Consider the following 25,447-nt stretch of genomic DNA (forward strand, 5'->3'; position numbering starts at 1 on the left):
TTAGTCCATCTTAAATTTCTTAATAATAATAATTTCAATAATCTTTTTTTTTCCCCAGAGACCAAGTCTCATTCTGTCATCCAGGTGCATCTTGGCTCACTGCAACCTCTGCCTCCTGGGTTCAAGTGATTCTCCTGCCTCAGTCTCCTGAGTAGCTGGGAATACAGACACCCGCCACCACGTCTGGCTAAATTTTATATTTTTAGTAGAGACAGGGTATTGCCATGTTGGCCAGGCTGGTTTCGAACTCCTGACCTCAGGTTATCTACCCACCTCGGCCTCCCAAAGTGCTGAAATTACAAGCGTGAGCCACTGCACCTGGCCTCTTCCAATAATCTTTAGATTTCTAAGCCTGTAGTGGAAGAATCCAAAGAGACTGATCCATGGTCTAGCTAGGGATTGGCCTCAACTCCACAGTGTAGATATTTAAAAACAAAACCAGAAAACCCTACATAAGCTCTGAATCTAAGGTGTGGGATGGGCCTAAAGGTCCCAGAGTGATAAGTTATTGCTAATTCTATGACGTCTTATCTTTCATTGAAAAAAAAAACCTTATTCCTAATATACTGCTAGATTCACTGAAATGCTATTTTCTATAAAGATCCACAAAAATGTAATCAAATAAGAAAAAAGATTAGACTTATTGTCCAAAAATCTTCAGTCTTATTGCCTTGTTTCTGTAAATACTTATACTAGGCATATCTATCATTGTCTTTCCTGGCATGGTTCCTGCTCGGAGGCCATAAGTTATATTAACCCATCCCACGGCCACAGCTGATGATCAGAGCCAGACATCTGACCAATGGGACCCACCCATGTCTTTATCTTGTGAATTTGAACTAAGAGACAAACAGAGCAATTGCTAGAACTGGAAGACCATTGGACACAGGAGTGGTGTCATGTTTTGCCACATGTGAGATGAGTAGACACTGTGTGATATGGTTGGGCTGTGTCCCCACCCAAATCTCATCTTGAATTGTAGCTCCCATAATTCCCACATGTCATGGGAAGGACCCAGTGGAGGTAATTGAATCATGCGGTGGGTCTTTCCCATGCTGTTCTCATGATAGGAAATAAGTCTCCCGAGATCTGATGGTTTTATAAAGGGGAGTTCCCCTGCACAAGCTCTCTTGCCTGCCACCATGTAAGACATCTCTTTGCTCTTCCTTCGTCTTCCACCATGATTGTGAGGCTTCCCTAGCCATGTGGAACTGTGAGTCCATTAAACCTCTTTCCTTTATAAATTACCCAGTCTCAGATATGTCTTTATTAGCAGCATGAGAACAGACTAATACACTGCGAGTCAGTCAATATAGAGAAGCAGGCAAACAGAGAAGATGCTGGAGAAAAGTAAAGACAAGAGATCTGCAGCCTAAGACAGAATAGACTTCATTCCTGAGGCTTTCCAGTCACAATACCACATTCAGCTTGATTTTCTATCCTCAGAGTCTGTAAGAACTAGATCTGTAATAAACTGCCTTTTATTTGTACCAGCTTGAGTGGGTTTATGTTACCTGCAAACAATAGAGCTTTGAAAACAGCATACCTTTCAGTGCTTGAGAGCAGGCTTGGTGTCTTATTCAGCTCCACAGACCAACCAGAAGAGCACAGTGACAGATACACAGTGAGGACTTGGCAAATGGGTTGAAATTCATGACTGTGACTATTTTTTTTTTTTATTTTCAATCTTTCTAAGTGTTTTCTACCATACAATTTCACTCACCCTTAGAGTAACCCTGGTATGTTTATTTTCTTTAACAACAGAAAAATAAAGTTCCAAAAACTCACCAGTTTTATAAGTAAGAAGGATTGTGCATAGAATCATTTGGGGGCAGCAGGAAGGCCTCATAGTCACACTTCTCTCTTCCTTATCTTGTCGTTTCTGAAATATCATTAGAATTATTCCTGAAGTCACTTCAATCTTCCAAGTCTCTTACTGAAATACAAATATCTAGGCCAGTATTTCCCAAAATGTGTTCTGCAGAATTCCAATCTCTCAAGATCTTCCATGGAAAAATAAGGGACAGAGACAAATGAGTAGGGAGCCACAGTATCCTATATTCTTATCTTGAGTCCCAAGGCCCTGTAGCATACTAAAGGCTCTGAGAAGTCTCACGGTAAAAAAATGGTACTTCTGCTAGTTTTGGGGCAGGTGAATATGGCACAGTCATTAAGGACACTGTCTGGCTTAGAACTGTGACTCTGCCACCCAACAGTTGTGTGACTTAGACAAAGTGAAGATTATAGTAGCCCCTCCCTCACAGGGGGTATTGGGACAATTCAATAAGGTGATGAGAATAAAACACTTAGCCCCTGACTAGCTCAAAGAAGCACTTAAAATGTTAGCTGTTTTTAGTGAGCTGAGATTGCACCACTGCACTCCAGCCTGGGTGACAGAGCGAGACTCCGTCTCAAAAAAAAAAAAAAAAAAAAAAGTTAGCTGTTTTTATGATTAATGTCGCATTTTCTAAACTTAGACTGTGCCTGTTAAATGCAAATCACCTATTGACACCTCTCAGACTGCATTCTTTGGGGGATATTAGGAAGAAGAAAAGCTATTTAAGAAAGAAAGGGACCAAGAACCACTGAAATGGAAGGGAGTGAAATGAACAAAGGTGACTTTGCTAATTTATAATTCTGTTTAATTTAGCAATTGTAAATTTAGATATAGCCTTCTTTCTAATCCTAGTACAGTGCTAGGCTTACAGCAGGCATTTAATAAAAAGATCTGCCATTTAATTAAGTTAAAATATAAAGGCAGAGCTGGGCATGGTGGCTTACACCGGTAATCCCACCACTTTGGGAGGCCAAGGCAGGAAGACCACCTGAGGTCAGGAGTTCAAGACTAGCCTGGCCAACTTGGCAAAATCCAATCTCTATGAAAATACAAAAATTAGCCAGGCGTAGTGGTGGGCATCTGTAATCCCAGCTACTCGGGAGGCTGAGGCAGGAGAATGGCTTGAACCCAGGAGGCGGAGTTTGCAGTGAGCCAAGATTGTGCCACTGCACTCCAGCCTGGGCGACAGAGCGAGACTCTGTTGCAAAAATAAAGTAAAATAAAATAAAAATAAAATAAAGGCAGATTTATTTTAACTCTGCTGTGTGCTGTTATCTTCCTTCTTCAGAGCAAGAAAAACTTCCTCATCTAGAAAAAGTCCTAGAAAATACTGGCGATCCAGACATTATAAAGTGGCCTTAGAGTTAGTCCAGAGCCACAGAAATACTTTCAGTGCTCCAGAGATGGCAAAGTGAAGGTAAAAGCATCTTCCTCACCACTTCTTACTTTCTTCAGGCTCTGAACATAAGGCCAAACTCCAGCACCAGCACTAAAGCAAAGTTAAACAGCAACAGCCCTGATAGTTAGAAAACAAAGGATGAACAAGTACAGACTAGACTGATCCTAGCTTTGCTGCAATTTTAACTGCTTTTGTGTTGAGGCTATACACAGGGGTGTAACTAGTGTTACCTCAGTCTTATATAACAAATTAGCAGCACCTATTCAAAAGAAAAATGATAGTTACTCGGTGGGGAAAAAATGTAAAAGGCCTTTCATTGTATTGTTTCAGATACACCCAAATGAAGAACATATAATTAAGGGTAGAGAAACCCAACTCTGGCTGAAGTTTGATAAATATCTCCAACTCTCAAACCAGTCTGCAAGTGTTCACTTCTCATCAAATGTGTCATTGCTTTTGTGGCCAGCACCTCTCCTTTGCTTTTCGTGAGATAGACAGGCAGACTCTCAGACACATTGATGCATACAGAGGAAACTTACGATGGCCATTCAAATATATTAACTCTTCAAAAGCCCCTTATGTGTGCTACATCTCTCATCATGGGCAGGTACAGGAAAGCGAATACACACTAAGGGCTTGAGAATGCATGGGAAGAAGGAAGACTAAACAGTTAAAGACAGTATGCATTGGAGTGGAGAGCATGGATTTTATTTATTTATTTATTTTTTACTTCAAATATATAATTTTTTATTTTTCCCTTTTTCTTGCACAAAGGTAGCATATTAACATGCTCTTTGTACTTCACCTTTTTTATTTAATAATATCTCTGGAAATCACTCCATATCTGTTGATAGAGATTTTCTTCTTTCTTTGTTTTTTTTCTTTTCTTTTCTTTTTTTTTTGGTGTCTACATAATTCGTAGTCGTGTTATTTTATTTATTTATTTTATTTTTCTACTTTAAGTTCTGGGGTACATGTGCAGAATGTGCAGGTTTGTTACATAGGTATACACGTGCCATAGTGGTTTGCTGCACCCATCAACCCATCATCTACATTAAGTCTTTGTCCTAAGGCTATCCCTCCCCTAGACCCCCAGCCTCCCAGTGTGTGATGTTCCCCTCCCTGTGTCCATGTGTTCTCATTGTTCCACTCACACCTATGAGTGAGAACATGCATTGTTTGGTTTTCTGTTCTTGTGTTAGTTTGCTGAGAATGGTGGTTTCCAGGAGAGTATGGATTTTAGAATCAGAAATACCTGGAATCTCAATTTTGGTCCCACTACATAGTAACAACCTGGACAGATACCTCTCCAGCTTCAGTTTACTGAAGGTCATGATATCGAAGTTTCTAGGTTGTTATAAGGATGAAATTAGATAGTATATGCAGAATGTTTAGGACTGGGCCAGGTACATAACCAAAATAGTGAACATTTAATGAGCACTGTGTTCCCAGAATTGTGCTAAATGCTTTAAATGAATTATTTCACTTAATCCTCAAGATAATCTTTCAGGAGTAGATGCATCGCTTATCTCTTATTTATAGGCGAGGAATCTGAGGATTAGAGACATTGGGCAATTGGCCTAAGAAAATGCTTTGAGTCCACATTCAGCTCACCACAGAGAACTCACTCCTGGCTCCCATGTATTAATACAATAGAGTAAGACGGTGGTTACTTTATCTATGGAAAACTCACAATGTGGCTGGAGCTTTGCAAATTTCACAAGTAATTCATTTAATACTTACACTAAATATTCAATTTCACTTCCCATTCTGCAGATGAGGAAATTAAGGCATTAAGAGATCAAATATGACCCTCAAGCAGGGCTGGCCTCATGGACCTTGTGCTTTGAGGGGCCTCATGCTCATTTAACGCTCTGCTATTGCCATCTTGAAATTCTCAAGCATCTTTGGAGAAGGGGACATATATATATATATATTTAAAAATTGTTTTCATGTTTGCACGGGGCTCTGCAGATTAAGCATCCAGTCCTGCCCTCAAATCTTTTCCTTCTGCACTGCACTCCCAAAGATTCTGGAATTTAACCTGGAGCAAGGGGGCCACTCCATTCTCTGAGGGCAGCATTAATAGCATCATATCTATGGGATCCTAGAAACAGAAGCTCACAAATTAAAGTTTGCAATTACTGTCCAATGACAGGACAGTCTTAGAAAATGAATGGAATGGTAATAGAGTTAGAGCAGGAAATAAAAAACATGCTTTTACACTGCATTCTTGTAAGTACTCTCTACAGGATAGGAAACTTTCCCTCTATTTTAAGTGTTAATGGCATCACTAACATAAATTATACTATCAAAGAATAAATGCCCACCTGCACACTACCATTCTGCCCAGTAGAACCTGGAGAAAAAATGCCAAACAGATAAGAAAATCAAGATTTATAGTGGCACTATGGCTAAGATGCTGGCTTAATGTGTATTATAGAGTAAGAACTTGGTGTCTGGTTCATTTAATACTAGTAGAAATAGAGCACTTAATCACTATCAAACTTTGGTACAAGACACCAAGAACACCTCCAAATAGAAGACATTGTCAGAGCATTTTCACTTGCCTTCATCTCCTGGTTCTTTGCACTTAGCCTTCTTCTCTCCTGCCACGGGAAGGCTCTCTACCAATGGCAGGAAGATGGCTGCAGCCTACCAAAGGCTTGCATCCTTGCTGCTTGTAATCCACTTGAAAAAGTAACCATCTCTCTCCTAGATCAAATTATGTGGAAAGGCTTGAGTTGGCTTTAACTGAGACAAGTATTTATGTGTTAGGCCAATCAATGTGAACAAGGGACTAGGGTCACGGGCCGAGCCTGGGTCACATGCACACCTATCACCTATGAAGCAAGAAGTAGGTAGGACACTTTGATTGACAAGGCCAGCAGATACAGTTGCTTTAGTTATTTCTACAGTATTTCGTTGTTTATCTGAAATTCAAATTTAGCCGGGCGTTCTGTATTTTATCACATGAGACGGAGGCAGAGCAGTTGCTGATAGAACAAGAAGTTGTGGAGTAACAAAAACAATATTTCCTAAAGAGGGAATACAGCTTGGTCCTATTGGTTTCTTATTCAGGCCCAAAAGGCTTGATCTCAGTTCCAGATTCCAGGGCAAAATGCAGTCCTTTCTGGTTAAGTTCTAGCTATTTGACCCTTTTCAGGGTCAAATGATCCCCTTATGCACAGCATTACCATTTGATGCTCTAAGTTGATGATTTTTGCCATCACCGATTTCTACGTCCAAAAGCTGCTGAAATTCAACTTAAAACTTTAAATTCATTTTTTGTAATCAAATGAGTGTTAATGAATACTACCAGATGACAGTGCTTATGCCATTAATGCCTTGGTATTTATGATGTTTAAAGTTCACTGTAACATTTTGTTTTTAAATAGAACTAAAAGATTTGTTGTCATTTTCTTTTCTTTGTTAACAAACCAGGATATACTTTTAAAAATGTCAAGGCAAAAAAAATTTATTTTGCCAAAGGCCCATACTGTCAAATCCTATTGCAGAAATTAATCTATTTAATTAAAAAATATTTAAGGGAACTTTAGCCAATGGCTCAGATATTGCAAACAATATGGGATAAGACTTAAATTATTGCACAAAAGAAAAACTTGGGTGGTCCTCTGAAACATGTTGAAATGTAATTTATTCTTGAAAATCAGGCTCAAGTACTGTGACTTTTAGGTATATTTAAAAACGAAGATAAAAAATGTCCTTTTCTTCCTCTCTGTCTTCTGGCGGTTCTTCTGCCCTCCCTTGGATTCTCATCCTCATGTAAAGCATGATAAAAATGTAGAAAAAAAATCTAGAACTGCACAGTCCAATAGAAATATAATGTAAGCCAAATACATAATTTAAATTTTATAATAGCCACATTTTAGAAAGTAAAAAGAAACAAGGCCAGTCACAGTGGCTCACGCCTGTAATCCCAACAGTTTGGGAGGCCAAGGCAGGCAGATCACTTGAGCCCAGGAGTTTGAGACCAGCCTGGATAAAATGGTGAAATCCCGTCTCTACAAAAAACACAGAAATTAACCAGGCATGGTGGCGAACACCTGTGATCCCATCTACTCATGAATTAGTTCATTCTTACATTGCTATAAAGACATACCTGAGACTGGGTAATGTATAAAGGAAAGAGGTTTAATTGACTCACAGTTCCACATGGTTGTGGAGGCCTCAGGAAACTTACAATCGTGGTGGAAGGCAAGAGAGAAGCAAAGCCACCTCCTTCACAAGGTGGCAGGCGGGACAGAGTGATGAGTGAAAGGGGAGGTGCCCCTTATAAAACCTCCAGATCTCGTGAGAACTCACTGTCACGAGAACAGCATGGGGGAACCACTCCCATGATCCAATCACCTCCCACCAGGTCCCTCCCTCAATACATGGGAATTATGGGGATTACGATTCAAGATGAGATTTGGGTGGGGACACAGAGCAAAACCGTATCAACTTGGGAAGCTGAGATGGGAGGATCGCTTGAGCCCAGAAGGTTGAGGCCACACTGAGCTGTGATTGCGCCTGGATGGATGACAGAGGGAAAAAAAAACAAAAAAGAAAGAAAAGAAAAGAAAAAGGTGATAACAATTTTAACAGTACCTTTTGTTTAACCTAACATATCCAAAACATTTTTATTTTAACATGTAATCAATATAAAAATTTTTAATATTTTACATTTTTTATACTTATGACACATCTCAATTTGAACACTCACCCTTGACTGGAAATAGTTAATCTACATTTAGATTTCATAAAATTTACAGGGGGAAAAGCTACATTCACAAACCCAAGTTGCTCTAAAACTGTTTTGTAATTTTCCAGGAACTGAATTGAGTATTAGTTTTAAATTGTAAATGTAAATTCAAATTAAATGAAACTAAAAATCCAGGTCAGGCGCAGGAACTCACATCTGTAATCCCAGCACTTTGGGAGGCCAAGGCAGGAGGATCACTTGAGCCTAGGTGTTTGAGACCAGCTTGGGCAACAAGGGAGACTCCGTATCTACAAAATAAAAAAGAAATAAAAAGAAAACCTAGCTGGGGATGGTGGTATGTGCCTGTGATCCCAGCTACTGGGGAGGCTGAGATGGGAGGATCACTTGGGACCAGGAGGACAAGCCTGCAGTGAGCCATGATTATGCCACTGCACTCTGGTCGACAAAGGGAGACCCTGTTTTAAAAAACAAAACAAAACAACAACAACAACAACAACAAAAACACTTAAAAATTCAGTTCCTCAGTCACAATAGCCACATTTGGGTACCACATGTGTCTAGTGGCTACCATATTGAATAGCAAAAAACTAGAGTCACTTCACTTTCTAATGGGATTTTGAAAAATTATTCCAACTTTAAATGAACCACACATGAACAATTTATTTATATGTTTAAGGATTCTTGCTGTATTAGTTTTCTATTGCTGCTGCAATAAATTACCACAACCTTCATAGCTTAAAACTGCACAAATTTATTATTTTGCAATTCTGGAGGTCAAAAGTCTGATACAGGTCTCATTGGGCTAAAATCAAGGGTTGGCAGGGCTGTGTTCCTTCTGGAGGTTCTGGAAGAGAATTCATTTCCTTTTCTTAGAGGCTGACTACATCACTTGGATCATGGCCCCTGTCCCCTATCTTCTTGACCACCAGTACTGCATCTCTCTGACCAGACTTCCATTGTCATATCTCCCTCTGACCACATTTTAATAGGTGTGTGGTGGTATCTCATTATGGTTTTAATTTTCATTTCCTTTTCCATGTGATAATTCGCTATCTGTATGTCTTTTTTAGTGGTGTCTATTAAACTCCTTTGCCCATATTTAAACACTGTTTGTTTTCCTATGATTCAATCTGGAGAATTCTTATATTCCAGCTGTAAGTCCTTTATCAAATGCATAATTTGCAAATGCTTTCTCAAAGTCCTTAGCTTATTTTTCTTTCTCTTTCTTTCTCTCTCTCTTTCTTTTTTCTTTCTTTCTCTCTCTCTTTCTTTCTTCTTTCTTCCTCTCTCTCTCTCTTTCTTTCTTTCTCTCTTTCTTCTCCTTTCTTTCTTCTTTCTTTCTTTTTTTCTTTTTCTTTTTTTTTTTTTGAAGTGAAGTCTTCCTCTGTCGCCCAGGCTGGAGTGCAGTGGTGCGATCTTTGCTCACTGCAAACTACACCACCCGGATTCAAGCTATTCTCCTGCCTCAGCCTCCCCAGTAGCTGGGATTACAGGGGTGTGCCACCATGCCTGGCTAATTTTTGTATTTTTAGTAGAGACGGGGTTTCGCCATGTTAGCCAGGCTGGTCTCGAACTCCTGACCTCAAGTGATCTGTCCACCTCGGCTTCCCAAAGTGTTGGGATTACAGGTGTGAGCTACTGCACCTGGCCCAATACTTAAGATATTCTTTTAAGAATATCTTTCAAAGAGCAGACGTTTTCAAGTTTGAAGTCAAATTTATCGTAGTATTCTTTTCTGGATTGTGCTTTCGATGTCACATCTAAGAAATATTTGCCTAGCTAAAGTCACAAAAATTTTCTCCTTTGTTTCCTTCTAAAGGTTTTGTAGTTTTACATTTAGATCTATGATCCATCTTGAGTTATGTTTTATATAATACATGGTGCAAGGTATGGATCTTTTTTGTGTATGTGGATATCCAATTGTTACACCATGTTTGAAAGACTATCCTTTCTTCACAATTGGGTTTGCACCTTTCAAATCAATTGGTTCCATTTCTAAACTCTATTCTGTTTCATTTTTATGTTAATATTACACTATCTTGATTACCATAGCCTTAAAATTAAAGCCTTGAAATAATGTAAATCTTCCAACTTTGTTCCTTTTCAAAGTTCTTTGGACTATTTTAGGTCCTAGGAATTTTAGAATTAGCATGTGAATTTCTGAAACAAAAAATACCAGGGGGATTTTGATTGAAAGTGAGTTGAGTCTACAGATCAGCTTGAGAGAAATGTACATCTTAACAATTTTGTGTCTCTGAGCTGTGAACATGGTGTCTCTCTCTATTTATTTAGGTCTTCTTTAATATCTCTCTGTAGTATTTTAAAGATTTCAGTGTGTGGGTCTTGTCTGTCTTTTCTCAGATTTATCATCAAGTATTTACTTTTTGGTGTTTTAAAATATTCTATTCTTATATCTTCCAAACTTGCTAAACTCACTTATTAATTCAGTAACTTTTTGTGGATTTCATCACATGCTCAACATAGATGATTTACGAATAAACAGAGGTTTACAGTTTCTTTTCTAATCTTGCTGCCTTTTCTTTTTTTTCTCTTGCTCTATTGCACTGGTTAGAACATCTAATACAATTTTGAATACAGGTGGTAAGAGCAGGCATCTCTGTTAACTCCTGATCTTATGTGAAAAGCATTCACCCTTTCACTAAATGTGATGTTAGCTATAGATTTTTCATAGACGCTTTTTATTAGGTTGAGGAAGCTTCTTTCTATTTCTAGTTTGCTAAGAGTTTTGTGTTGTGTGTGTGCTTTTTGTTTTTTTTTTTTTTTGAAATCAGCAATGGATGTTAGCTTTTGGTCAAATGCTTTTTCTGTATCATCTGAGATGATCATATGGTTTTTCTTTTTTAGCTTGTTAGTGTGATAAAATATTGATTGATCTTTGAATGTGAAAGCAACCTTGCCTTTGTAGAATGAACTCCATTTGGTCATGATATGTTGCCCTTTTCATATACTGTTTGATTTGCTAGACTTTTGTGAAATTTTTTGCATCTATGTTCATAAGAATACTGATCTGCAGCTTCTTTTCTTATAATATCTTTGGTTTTGGTATCAGGGTAACGCTGGCCTCATAAAATGAATTGGGAAATACTTTCCTTCAATTTTTCAGAAAGAGTTTATATAGAGTCAGTATTTTTTTCTCTCTCTCTCTCTTAATTGTTGATCAAATTCATCAGTGAAACCATCTGGGCCTGGAGGTTTTTCTGTGAAAAAAAATTTAACTGTAAATTCAATTTTTTTCATAGAAATAGAGTAGTTTGTATCTTTCAAGGGATTGGTTCATTTTAGAATTTTTTGACATAAAGTCTTCATAGTAATCCTCTACTGTCTTTCTAATACCAGCAAGATCTCTAGAGATGTCACTTTTCTCATTCCTGATATCAGTAATTTGTGTCTTCTCCCCTCACCTCCCCACAATAAGTTTGGCTAGGGGCTTATTGATTTTATTGATTTTCTCAAATAACTAACTTTTACTTTCATTGATTTTCTCTATTGTTTTTCTGTTTTCTATTTCACTGATTTCCCTTCTCATCTTTATGATTCCCTTTTTTATGTTTACATTGGGTTTAACTTTCCTTTTCTTTTAAACTTCTAAAAGTGGAAGAAAAGTCACTGATTTGATACTTTCAGTGCTATAAATTTCTAAGTACTCTCTCAGCTGCATATTACCAAAGTTGATATACGATATTCTCATTTGTATTCACTTCAAAACATTTTGTAAATTCACATTTGATTTTTTTTTTTTAATTTAGAGACAGAGTCTTGCTATGTTGCTCAGGCTGGAGTGCAGTGGATAGTAGAACACAGTATGCTCCAGCCTCAAACTCCTGGGCTCGAGGGATCCCCCCTGCAACAGCCTCCCAAGGAGCTGGGACCACAGGCACACGCCAATGCACTCGGCTCTTCATTTGATTTCCAGACCCGTGGTTAATTTAGATATATGTTATATTATTTTTCAACATTCACCAAGTTTCCAGTTATCTTTCTGCTATTGATACCTAGTTTAATTAGATCATAATCAGAGAACATATTTAAACCTCTTGAGCTCAGTGATCCTTCTACCTCAGCCTCCCCAGGAGCTGGGACCACAGGCATGTGCCACCATGCTGGGCTAATTTATTATGTTTTTTTTGTAAGTCATCTAACTTTATTTTTCTTCCAAGTTCTTTGGACTATGTAGTCCAGGATAGTCTCGAACTCCTGGGCTCAAAGGATCCTCCCACCTTGGCCTCCCAAAGTGTTGGGATTATAGGCATGAGCCACTGCACTCAGCCCCTCCTTTCAAATGTATTCAAGTTGCCCCATAGCTCATTGATATGCCAATCCTATCTTTTTTTTCTTTTTCTAATCAGTCTTTTTCCCTCTGTTTCATTTTGGATTGTTTATATTGCTATGACTTCACATTCAGTAATCTTTCCTTCTGCAATGTCCAATCTTTTGTTAATCTCCCTACCTCCAATGTATTTTTCACCTCAGACATTGCAGTTTTCATCTCCAGAAGTTTGATTTGAATCTTTTTAATATCCTCTGTGTCATTCCTTAACATGTCAATCTTTGTCGTAGTTTGATGAACACATGGAATAGAGTTATAACTGTTTTAATGTCCTGGTCTGTTAATTCCATCATGAGTATCATTTCTGGGTCAGTTTCTATTAATTAATTTTTCTTCTCATCCATAAGTTATTAATATATTTTCCTGCTTCTTTACATGACTGGTAATTTTTTATCAGATGCCTGACATTCTGAATTTTAATCTGTTGGATGCTGGATATCTTTGACTTTTATAAATGTTTTTGAGCTTTGATCTGGGATGGAATGAAGTTATTTGGAAATAGTTCGATCCTTTTAGGCCTTGCTTTTAAGCTTTGTTAGGTGGGACCAGAGCAGTATTTAGTGTAGGGCTAATTTTTCCCTACTACCTTTCAGAATACCCTACCAATGTTCCATGAATTATGAGGTTTTTTTCACTCTGGCTGGTGGGAATAGGATATATTCCAGGCCCTGTGTGAGCTCGGAGGATTGTTCCCTATAATTCCTTTAAGTGGTTCTTCCCTCAGCCTCAAGCAGTTTCCTCACATTCATGTGCTGATCCTTTCTCAGCTGGAGCCTTAAGGGAGACCATCTGCAGATTTTCTGAGCTCCTTCTCTGTGAAGCTTTCTCCTCTCCAGTGCTCAGCCCTGTGAACTCTAGCCACGTTAGGCTTTCCAGACTTTTAGCTCCTTCTCCCCAACTTAGGGAAACTGGGGCTCTGCTTGGGTCCCTCATCAAAAACTACAGTCCAAATATCTCTCCAAACAGTAAGCTGACACCATCATGTGGATCACTTTGTGTGTGTGTGTATGTGTGCGTATGTGTGAGACAGGGTATCACTCTGTTGCCCACACTGGAGTTCAGTGATGCAATCATGGCTCACTGCAGCCTCAACCTTCTAGGCTCAGGCAGTCTTCCCACTTCAGCCTCTCAAGTAGCAGGGACCATAGATGCACATCTGGCTAATTTTTAATTATTTTTTGTAAGGATGGGATCTTGCCATGTTGCTCAGGCTGGTCTTGAATTCCTGGGCTCCAGTGATCCTCTCACTTCGGCCTCCTAAAGTCTTGGGATTACAGGTGTGGCCACTGCACCTGGCCCAGATTATTTATTTTGTTTCCTGTCTCTCAGAGGTCACTGTCTTTTGTTACCTGCTGCCTGATATTTTGTTTTGTTTTCCTTTCTATTATCATCCCCTATCTGGAGAAAGGGACCAGTGTTTTTATGTCCAATTAGTTTATATACTTTGTCTGGGTGGTTTTTCTGTTTTCTTTTGTTTTTAGTTATTTCATGTGGAAGATTAAGTCCTATCCCTATTATTCCATCTTGGTCACATGTGAAAGTCTTAAAATACATATGACTGTATTGCATTTTTTCTATTAGGGATTATATTGATCTTCTACTTTTAAAATTATATTTATAAGTACATTTTATTATCTGTGAGTTTTATTTCAGGATATGTATCAGTCAGGGTCCACTCAGGAGACAAAACCATACCAGTTATTTGAACAGAAAGAATTTGATACGAAGAATGGTAAGCTATACAAAATTATCAACTCAGTAACTAAACAGCTAAAAAGGGAGACATATACCCTCTCACAGACACAGCAACTGTAGGCAGCAGCTACCACTACTAGGGCTGGGAAAACAAAGAGAAGAGTTTGGAATTAGTAAAACTTAGGAACATAGAAGTGGGGCCCTATGGAGATGAAACTCAGCCTCTGAGAAAGAAGCACTACCTGTCTAGTGCTGTGTTAGCATTGGGAGGAGGAGCCTTGTGGGGTTGAGGCCTGAACTTCTGAAGAATGATGCTAGTTGGCTGGTGCATGCATCTTTGAGCAGGAGTGGGATGAACGGTTGGGAAAAACAGCAAGTAGGATCCAACCACTGATTTGGGAAGGAATTATCATTCCCAAGGTGAAGAAGCAAGCCTGGGTGATGCGCACAAGCAGACAGAAGTCCACAGGAAATAGGAAGGAAAACATCCTTCTTCCTGTCCTAACCCCATCGTTTCTCTTTAGTTCCCTTTATTGGCAGACTCTAACATGAAGCCAGCAAATAAGGCACAAATGTGGTTTTCAGAGTCCCAGATCCAATACCACAAAGCAAAGTACAGAAAGGTGGATTTGGAATTGAGAAAAAAGTTGTAACTGCCACCGTGTATGTGGCAGATTTGAACTGTGTCAATTTAGCTAAGCTAGAACTAATTTCCCCAAATTCTCTTCTCTGCAATGTTCCAGATTAGTATCAGCTAAAATAAACAGACAAAAAAACAAACAAAAAAGACTTCTGTGAGCAATTTGAAGGATGGAAGTGAAAAAAAAACGGCTTTATTTTTCTCATCCTCTGAAGATTGAAACAGGGAAAGGAGTGCTTTCACATCTCACATATGTGGTCCTTACCTGCTGACTTGCCAGGTTGGTGAGCCCACAGCAACTCCAGCTCCTGCAACTTCCTCTTTCAGCTTCCCTGATACCTGGGCCAGGTGCATGTTTAGCTTCATGGTAAAGAGCACCAGTTTCAGCAGGATGCCTGCAGGGTTGAACTGCAAGCTTGGAGGTTGTGAAAGTCAAATATGGAGTCTAGTCCATCCTCATGTTTCCAGCTCAGCCTCATAGATTCTAGTTTATCACTACTTCCCTTATTTCATATCCATCTTTGATTCCCAACTACTTGCCCTGTGGACTTGAGGTTTTAGCACTAAAGACACAACAGCCTCATATAGACTCTCACCAGATACCACAGTTCATAAGGTCAATAAATCCCCAATTTTCCACATGTGCTGTGTGTGTTTGTGTGTGTGTGTGTGTGTGTGAGAGAGAGAGAGAGAGAAAGAGACTGAGAGACAGTGAGAGAAAGAGAGAATATATGTATCCCAGTGGTTCTGCTTTCCTTCTGATAAAATTCTTAGAGACACAGTATAGAAAAGGGAGCGTTACAAAACGTTTATTGTTTAAAAGAGTACCATTGGCTTTCAGGATTCAGTCCCACTGTTTTAGGGTACTCTTTGGCTACACCATATGGTCCTAATAGAGCTGTCAATCATAATGATTCTCATTATGTCCAATTCTTCAGCCACAGTGATTGTTCATGGGGCTAACAAACTAGCTGTGCCAACCTTGCATGAAATTGCCTATATGGATGTTAACAAAGAGGTTTTTCTTCTCTTATTTTCATAAACTATAAGGATATCAGTGTAGGTTAGCCAGAGCCATCTTTCTAGCCATTTCCAGTCAGTCCGTTTTGTTTTTTTCAGCAGAAGTACATGAGATTGACAGAAAAGAGGAGAAACTAGCAGAAGAGAGAGTTGCAGAGAGTGTGAGTGAAGGCCTTGGTGCTTGGCGCTTCACCTGGACTACTAAATCCAGCTGTGCTGGTGTTCTTCCAGTTTCATATGCCAGTCACCTCCTTTTCTTCTAAAGCTCATTTGAGCTGGCCTTCAGTCAGTTGCAACAAGTGATTTCTTTTTTTTTTTTTCTTTTTCTTTTTGTTTTTTTAGAGACAGGGTTCCAGTCTGTCACCCATGCTGGAGTGCAGTGGAGTGATCAAAGCTCACTGTAACATCAAGTTCCTGGGCTCAAGTGATCCTCCCAACTCAGCCTTACAATGGTAATAATTTGAAGGTGGCGTCTGCCACCATGCTTGGCTAATTTATGCATTTTTAGTAGAGACGGAGTTTCACCATGTTGGTCAGGCTGGTCTTGAACTCCTGACCTCAGGTGATCCACCCGCCTTGGCCTCCCACTGGGATTACAGGCGTGAGCCACTGTGCTGGGATTACAGGCGTGAGCCACTGTGCCCGGCCAAGCTGTCCTAAAATCTTAAGACCTACATAACATCATCAAGCAAATAAATTTAAGACAGCCTGGTTACTGATATTCTCTCTTCTGAATTCAGAAATTCTATTTTAACTATTTTTAAATATAAATGTAAAACTAGAGTATATTCACATATTCCTTTAAATGTTAAATTCCCTCAAAATAGAAGGACTAGTCAAAACAGCACAAGAAACAGATAAATAAAAACTTTAATACATATATGGAGGAGTCTTCAGTACATATGGCAACATGTCTTATTCACTGTCAAAGCCAGTTGCAGTGGAAAATTGTATTTAATTTTCTATTCATTACATTAAAATTGCACAGTCTGAGAGATTATGGCCAAATAATTTTTACTAATATAATTTTTCCAGAAATGGGAAAAAGAGTGTTTTTACTGTAAAGCTCTAAGATTTCTTTTTTAATTCAATAAGCTATTTAGGCTTCCATGTAGAAAGCTTATGTATTTAATTTTGGGTACTTAGGCAAAAGCCATCTCTCTTCTTTTTCAGAGACAGAAAACACATCATCTAGACTAGGCTTCTTAATGATTCCTTTTTATTGCCCTCCATCGAAAGTCACAGCCAGACACACAAATATGTAAGAGGCAGGTGAATAATTGCCTATGTTTTTCAGATCATAAACTAAACCAGTTCTGAAATTAGGGCATATTCCCTTAAATAGAAAGCTGACCACCCTGGGAATAATAAACTTGGTGACAGGGCTTTCTTTTCTCCTCCTCCTCCTTCTAATTTTCTTTAATGTGAATCGATGAAGAGCTGTTGGCATTCAAGTTCCGTGGGGCTGTGAGGTTGACAAAACAGAAAACCGTTACGAGACAGAAGGCAGAAAATATGAGAAAGGGAGAAAAATTCTTCTAGACTAATCAATGACCAGATTTGTTGATCGTTAGTTGATTTTAAAAAGCAGTTTCTGTTCAAATACAAGGTTTGTTCCATGTTGGAAAGGCTGTGTTTTCAGTGGTAGTAGCTATGTGTGTGATTGGTGGTTAAGGGTGAGAGGTGGGGATTTACATAATGAGAGGCGTACGTCTTCATGTTCCCAGTTTCTATTAGTCTCTATTTTAATTGGGCCACGTACTATATGCTAATATTTTCATCAAGTGCCTTGGTGGGTGTTCGAGTGGTTTCCAGGTGGAGGTTTCTCCTAAAGGACATGAAAAACCAGTGAACAGAAGAATTTGTCTTAATATATCCAGAAGTTTTCTGCAAGATCAAATTCCTGGAGCTGATTCTTAAACAGTGGTCAAATCTACCACCCAACTGGCGAGTAAACATGCTCTCTGCCATCAACTAGGATTCAAAGAAGAAACAAAAAACTCTAGGCTATTCATTATAGTTTTGTTTGATTCATTCAAAAACTATTTTAAATTGGTCGTGTCACTGGAACCCAAGAATGCAACTAATGGAGTCAAGTAAATTATTGGACCATTGGAAAGAAGCACTAAACCATGCCCATTCCTTGATTCCCACTATAGCACAGTGCAAGACATGCTTTATCCCACAGTATGCGAGTTGAGATTTAATTGTTTCTTTCTTGTGTTCATAAAAGACCAAAGAACCAATCCTACTGTGGCAATGTGGCAAAAAAGTACCTCCTGAAGCATGAAATGGCAATTGACAGTGGATATAAACTTGGATTCTATTGATAATAGTAGCTAACTTTTCGGAGAACTCACAACCTGTCAGGCACAGCATTAGGCAGTTTGCTTGGATTATGTAATATCAGATTAGTGGAAAAAGAAAACTGAGCAATGTTTTGTTCATAAGAAAAAAATCTAAAAGTAACGTTTTAAAGAGAGAAAAGGCAGGTTCAGGGTGAAGGAGGGGAATTTTGCTTTTGAGCTGTGTGTGCTGCATGTAAGACGACAATCTAGGCAGAAATGAGTTGTATGAGTCTTGAGCTCCGAAGAGAGATTTGGGTGAGAGATGCATATTTATTTGTGCTTACAGGAGGAGGAGAGGAAGATCAGAATACAGAGGAACACGTACATTTAAGGAGTGGGCAAAGACATGGAGAGAAACTAGGAGACTGTGGCGTCATACAGGCTGGTACCAGGTAGCATTTTAAGAAGGACATGAATAGAGACAATTAAAAAGACAGTTTATAGAGGAGATGTGATAGTCACAAACATACACATCAAATAACTTTGCAACCGAATATGTAAAAAGAGCTTGTAGAAATGCAAAAACCTAATAAAATTATAGTTGTAATTTTTAAAACATCTCTTTCAGAAGTAGAAAGATTCACTACACAGAAAGATAAGCAAGGACATAGAGGAATGGAATAATATAACAATAAAGTAGATTAATAAAATCATATGTAATTTCTATCCTACCGATATAGAGTGTGAATTTTTGTAGGACTATAAATAGTACAAATATTGATGATATATACATTTGACTACAAAGAAAACCCTTAAAAAACATTAAAACATAGAACACTCACAGGCCACAAACAAAATTAGAAGTAAGTAATAAAAGGTTGACAAAAAACATTTTGGAAGTTAAGAAACACTCTCTTAACCCCAGCATCAAAGAGAAATTTAAAATTGAAATTATATGCTATCTAGAAAGCATGGAAAGGGGAAAGATTCACATTGAATATTTTATATTAAAACAGTTTAATTTATAGTCAGAGAAAAATGTATAGCCTCAAATTCCTTCATGTTTAAAGAAAATAAAAAATAAAATAATTTAGACCCATTGTTATGGGCTGAATTACATCTTCCCCAAAATTCACATGTTGAAATCCTAACCCTCAGAATCTCAGAAAGTAACTGCGTTTGGAAATAGGGCCTTTAAAGAGGTAATTAAGGTAAAATGAGCTCCCATGGTGGGCCTAATCCAATATGACTAGTGTTCTTATAAGAAGAGGAGATTAGGACGCACACAACACACAGACCAAGGGAAGACACCATGTGAGGACACAGCACAGAGGCAACCATCTGGAAGCCAAGGAGAATCCTCAGAAGAAACCAAACATGCTGACCCTTTGATCTTGGACTCTAGCATCCGTAACTCTGAGAAAATAAATTTCTGTTGTTTAAGCCATCTCTCATTGCAGCTCTAGCAAATGAATATGCCCATCTTAAGAATTAGTAAAAGAGGCCAGTCACAGTGGCTCATGCCTGTAATACCAGCACTTTGGGAGGCCGAGGCAGGTGGATCACTTGAGGTCAGGAGTTTGAGACCAGCCTGGCCAACATGGTGAAACCTCGTCTCTACTAAAAATAAAATAAATAAATAAATAAAATTAGCTGGCCATAGTGGCGGGCATCTGTAGTCCCTGAAGCATAGGGTGTCTGGAAAACTTTACTTTTTGAGCCAGAATAAGGAGCTTTACCATTACTAGACCCTTCTGTAAAACAATGAAAACGCTTAGCAGGCTGCAGATTGTTTACCACAGGAATTGTAAATGCAAACCGTTCAGTCTTGCTCAGCTAAGGGGATAGTAAAGAAACAGTCTTTTAAATCTACGACTATTAAAGGCCATTTTTTTGGAATTATAGCAGGAGAAGACAATCCTGGCTGTAATGCTCTCATAGGTTGTATAACTGAATTGATGGCTCTTGAGCCAGTTAACATTCTCCATTTACCTGATTTTTTCTTAATTACGAAAACTGGAGAATTCCAAAGGGAAAATGTTGGAGCTATGTGCCCATTTTCTAACTGTTCACTAACTAATTTCTCTAAAGCCTCCAGTTTCTCTTTATTTAGTGGCCATTGTTCTATCCAAATTGGCTTATCTGTTAACCATTTTAAAGGTATAGGCTCTGGAGGCTTAACAATGGCCGCCATCAAAAATGATATCCTAATCTTTGGCGGGAACTTTTTAAACCTTGCAAATTTCTTTCCAGTCCCATACCAGGGACATACCCCATTTCATGCATCATATGTTGACTTTGAGGGCTATATAATTGTTCTGGAATTAGAACTTGTGCTCCCCATTGTTGTTCAGGTGTTCAAGACCAGCCTGGGCAACATGGTGAAACCCAGCCTCTACTAAAAATACAAAAATTAGCTGGATGTGATGGTGCACGCCTGTAATCCCACCTACTCAGGAGGCTGAGGCAGAAGAATGGTGTGAATCCAGGAGGCGGAGCTTGCAGTGAGCCGAGATCGCACCACTGCACTCCAGCCTGGGCGACAGAGCGAAACTCGGTCTCAAAAAAAAAAAAAAAGATACACAAATAAATGCTCAAAGTAATTAGCTACCTGAGAAATGTAATTTAAAATCACAGTGAGATGGAACTACATATCCACTAGAATTCACTAAAATTGAAAATACGGAGAATGCCAAGGATATACAATAATTGGAAATCTTGTACGGTGACAGTGAAAATGTAAAATAGCACAACAACTTTGGAAAACTTTTGACAGTTTTTAAAAAATTTAAAGAAGCCCCTACTATATGACTAAACAATTCTAATCCTAAATATTAACTGATGAAAAAAGAAATATATGTCTAATGAAAGAATTGTACACTAATGCTTATGACAGCTTTATTATGAATAGCAAAAACTGGAAACAGCCCAAGTGTCCATAACTAGGTGAAGAGATAAGCAAAATGTGGTAAATCCATGTAATTGACTTCTACTCATCAATGAAAATAAACTATTGAAACATTTAAAAAAAACCTGATAAATCTCAAAATAAGTATGCTAAAAAAGCCAGGCACAGAAGTGATTTTACATATTATTCCATTTTTATAAAATTATAGAAAATGCCAAATAATTTATAGAGACAGAGAGCAAATTTGTCCCAAATCTATAGGGACAGGGTTTGGGGGAGAAGAAAATAATGAATTACCCAGTGACATGAAGAAACCTTTGAGGGTGATTAAAATGTTGTGAAATATAAGAATTTCAGGAATAAAGAGAAGATTCTAAAAACTCATAGAAAAAAAGCAGAAGGGCTACAAAGGATCAAGAATTGGGAGAACATCAGAACACTCAATCATAATGATTCAAATCAAAATGATGTCAAACCTAGAATTTTATAACAAATTACCGTAATTATCAATTATGAGGAGTTACAAGAAGCGGTTTTTGTTTTTTGTTTGTTTGTTTTTTGAGGCAGAGTCTCACTCTGTAGCCCAGGCTGGAGTGCAGTGTGGGATCTCAGGTCACTGCAACCTCTGCCTCTCGAGTTCAAGAGATTCTCATGCTTCAGCCTCCAAGTAGCTGGAATTACAGGCACCCGCCACCACACCCAGCTAATTTTTGCCCTCCCAACGTGCTGGGATTTCAGGCATGAGCCACTGAACCTGGCCAAGAAGCATATTTTTATTTCATCATTCATGCCTACTTCCTCAGAAAGCTACTGGAAAATGTACTCCTTCGAAATGAGTTTAAGCCAAATGAGAGTAAGACGTGAGATCCAGGTAAGAGGAGCTAAAAACAGGTTAAAAAGCAACAGAATTCCCAGGAAGATCATGAAGCAGACTCACAAAACGACAGTAGTATGGCAGATCATGGAGAAAGAAGGGATCTAGGAGGATGCTTTCCAGGGGAAAAAAATGAATTCATAGATTATTCTGTACGCCTGGTTACATTGAGAAGCGATTTACAGTTCTACCAGAGAGTTTGAATAAGAATTAGTATTAAGTACCTGGGGAAGAAAAACAAGCAAAGAAAAATTGAAGCAATTATTAAGCCTAGGAAGTTTTATAACAAGGAAGTAAAACAAAAAGTTTTACAAAGATAGGAAGTAAAGTCCTAGTACACTAAGGAAGTATGAATAATATTTGCATAATCAAAATAATGTAACCAAAATAATAAAAGTTGAGATATACCTACATTGGTGGAAGAGAGAGGAAGTGTGTGTTTGGGGTGTCACATGAATTACCCAGTGACATGAAGAAACCTTTGAGGGTGATTAAATATCTATAGATGTTGGACCACTCATGTCTTTTCAGACATACTTGGGATAAACAGTGTGACCAATGTCATATGCTAGGCCACTATACAGATGCTTGCGCAGAAATCTGGAGGCAATATCACCTAACGACCAAACCCAGACCACCCAAAAAGCCGAAGACCCTTCAAAACCATCAGCCTTAGCATATTGCTGTCACTGCATGCAAAAGGCCATTATGGACACAAGTGTCCAGAAAGAGAAGTGTATGACCTGTCTCCAGTATCTCCATTCATCTGCTACTATGATGACAAATATGAAGTTAAGGAGAGAAAAAAGAGAGTAAAACAAAAAATAAAAGTACTCAAGAAGAGTGGGGATATCCCAGAGCCATCCAAGCTACCTTACATAAAAGCAGCAAATGAGAACCCCCATCATGATATAAAGAAGGGCTGTGCCTCATGGAAAAGCAACAGGTGGCCTCAAGAAAATAAAGAAACACAAAAAGAAATGAAGAACAAGAATAGAAAACTGGGAGAAGCACAGGAAGGCTGAGAGACATCGTGAAGTGGATGAGGATTTTCCCTGGGGCCCCAAAACCTACTCTTCTCCTGGCCGTTTTAAAACCCAGAAGCCTTCCAAGCCCTTTCATCGTTCATCGCATTACCATATATCAAGAGAAGACAAGTCTCCCAAGGAGGGTAAGAAGGGCAAGAGAAGAAAAAGGAGAGATGCTTGGAAGATGATGACAATGACAACTTATTTCTTATTAAGGAGAGGAAAAAAAGTCTTAAACTGTCAGGCAGCCTCTAATGTGGCTTTCCGTTGTTCATTTGGCCTTTGTGTCCATAACCTTCTGGCAATGTGTTTATTATCTATGATTAAATAAAGTCAGTTTGGGTTTTGCATTTTTAATTTCAGCCATTCCTAGAGTTGTTGGACATCCATGGAGATCTCAATTATCTATGTCCAATAGGTTATTAGGTAAGAAAGTAGAAAGATAAACCTGGACTTCTCCTGTTCCAATATGTCATCTTTACTTAGAATCCTAGGGCTAGGAAGAAGAACTCATCTTTTCAAGAAAGCTTTTTAAAAATCCCTTGGAAAAAAAACTGCATCAAAGGTAATTCATCCTCAGCATGAGTATGAAATTAAATCCTTGTAGGAAGAGAAATTAACACTAAGAAAAAGTCTTCAGTATTTTTCAACTTTTTTTTTACATTGAAAAGGACAATAACTATAAATTTACATCCAGCTTTTCTCGCTGCTGAAGTTGTTATCAGAATCTTCCTTTGGACAAAACATCACAAGCTGACTGTAAAAACAAAAGCACCATCATTGAAGCCCTGAAGAGGCAGGGAATTGGGCTTCAGCAAAATACAGGTTAAAGAATCCATCCAGTATAAATATCAGAAGACAGATTTCCTAAAACAAGTGAAAGAGACATCAAAAATTTTAACATAATCACAATGAAATCATTTTTTACCACTTTTACAGTGATGTTTGAAGTGGACTGTCACTCAGATCTGTAGAGATGACTATTACTCAAAAAATTGTTTTGTTCTCTTGTATTTTTTTAACTACTACAAAGCTATATAGAATTTTTGGTACTTGTGGATCTTTTGTACTTCTCATACCCTAATGTCAGAATAAGAAAAATAAAATATCAAATAGGAAAAAAAAGTATTAGCACACTGATAGAAGAATTGACAGAATAAATAAATGGAAAATTCATAGAAGAAAAATACAAATAAATAACAAACATACAAATAACTTTAGTCTCTAGCAATTAATCAAAAACATATAACTGGGCAGAAAATTTTTTTGTATCAAATTAGCAAAAACTATAAAAATTATAATATTCAGTGTTACCAAAGATGTAGAGAAATTAGTACTCACAACACATTTTAGATGGGAAAACTCTCCAGTAGGAGTCTTGAAAATAAATATCAAAAGCTTAAATTTTTTTAGCATCTTTCATTCCAAGGTTTCATTTTTAGGAAAATTAAAATATGCCATTAAAAGTAATGATGTCAATCTGGTATTTTTTAATATGAAAAGATGTCCAAAATAGATTACTAAGAGCAAAAAGGGTACAAAACAGAGTATACTGTGGTTCCTGCTTTGTTCCAACATGCTGTCTGAAAGAAAGATCAAAATGAATACATTGAAACCATAGAAATGATTATCTTTTGGTGGAAAAATTGGGGGTGATTTTATTTCAAATTTATACTTTACATATGCCAAATTTTCTGTAGTGGACACATTTCCTAATTATAAAACATTTCAGTTATAAATTCAATATAGTACTATGTAGGATATTTCTATTAGACAAGTTTACTAAGATAGTTTGAGATTCAAAATAATGGTTGATGAAAGGTAATATTATAATTGAAATTCATTCATGATAAAAAAATGGATCTATGAAAAGATCATCAAAGAATACGAAAGCCATGAGGTGAAAAATTGATGGGGAATGTTGTAATGGATGTATCAGTTTGGCAACACCTGGGCCCCTGGATTAGTTTTAGCACCACTAAAAGTAGAACAATCAGACATTAAGACATTATGTGTCTTGCACTGTGATACAATAGGATGTACCTGGCACTACCAATGAATATTCTTGAAGAAAGAAAGACAGGAAGGAAGGAAGGAGGGAAGGAAGGAAAGAGGGAAGGAAGGAAAGGAAGGAAAGGAAGGAAGGAAGGAAGGAAGGAAGGAAGGAAGGAAGGGGAACCTAAATCTAATAAAGCTTATAGACCTAACAGTTTACAAGTAATATAGGGGGATAGAAAAATAAGCTGAACAATGTTACTAGGAAGCTAATAGACAAATCAGAATGTGAGAAAATCAGTAAGATTATGCCAGGTATGGTGGCTCACGCCTATAATCCCAACACTTGGGAGGCCAAGGTGGGCGGATCACGAGGTCAAGAGGTCAAGGTCAAGAGATAACGAGGTCAACAGATGGTCTTTACCATCTCTTGATGGTGAAACCCCATCTCTACTGAAAATGCAAAAATTAGCTGTGCGTGATGGTGCGTGCCGGTAGTCTCAGCTACTCGGGAGGCTGAAGCAGGAAAATCACTTGAACCCGGGAGGTGGAAGTTGTAGTGAGCCGAGATCGCACCACTGCACTCCAGCCTGGGTGACAGAGCGAGACTCTGTCTCAAAAAAAAAAGAAGAAAAAAAAAAAGACCTAGTTCTTTAAAAAACTAAATGATGCGAAAAAAAGGAAGGAGG

At 38.1% G+C, this 25,447-nt stretch overlaps 1 pseudogene; it reads left to right on the plus strand.

The window, feature by feature from the left end:
* Nucleotides 1-22,240: 22,240 nt before the first annotated feature.
* Nucleotides 22,241-23,018, plus strand: LOC101141357 (zinc finger CCHC domain-containing protein 7-like; annotated as a pseudogene).
* Nucleotides 23,019-25,447: the final 2,429 nt, after the last annotated feature.

This window comes from Gorilla gorilla, chromosome 15 (assembly GCF_029281585.2).
Source record: "Gorilla gorilla gorilla isolate KB3781 chromosome 15, NHGRI_mGorGor1-v2.1_pri, whole genome shotgun sequence".
In the NCBI taxonomy this organism is placed as follows: domain Eukaryota; kingdom Metazoa; phylum Chordata; class Mammalia; order Primates; family Hominidae; genus Gorilla; species Gorilla gorilla.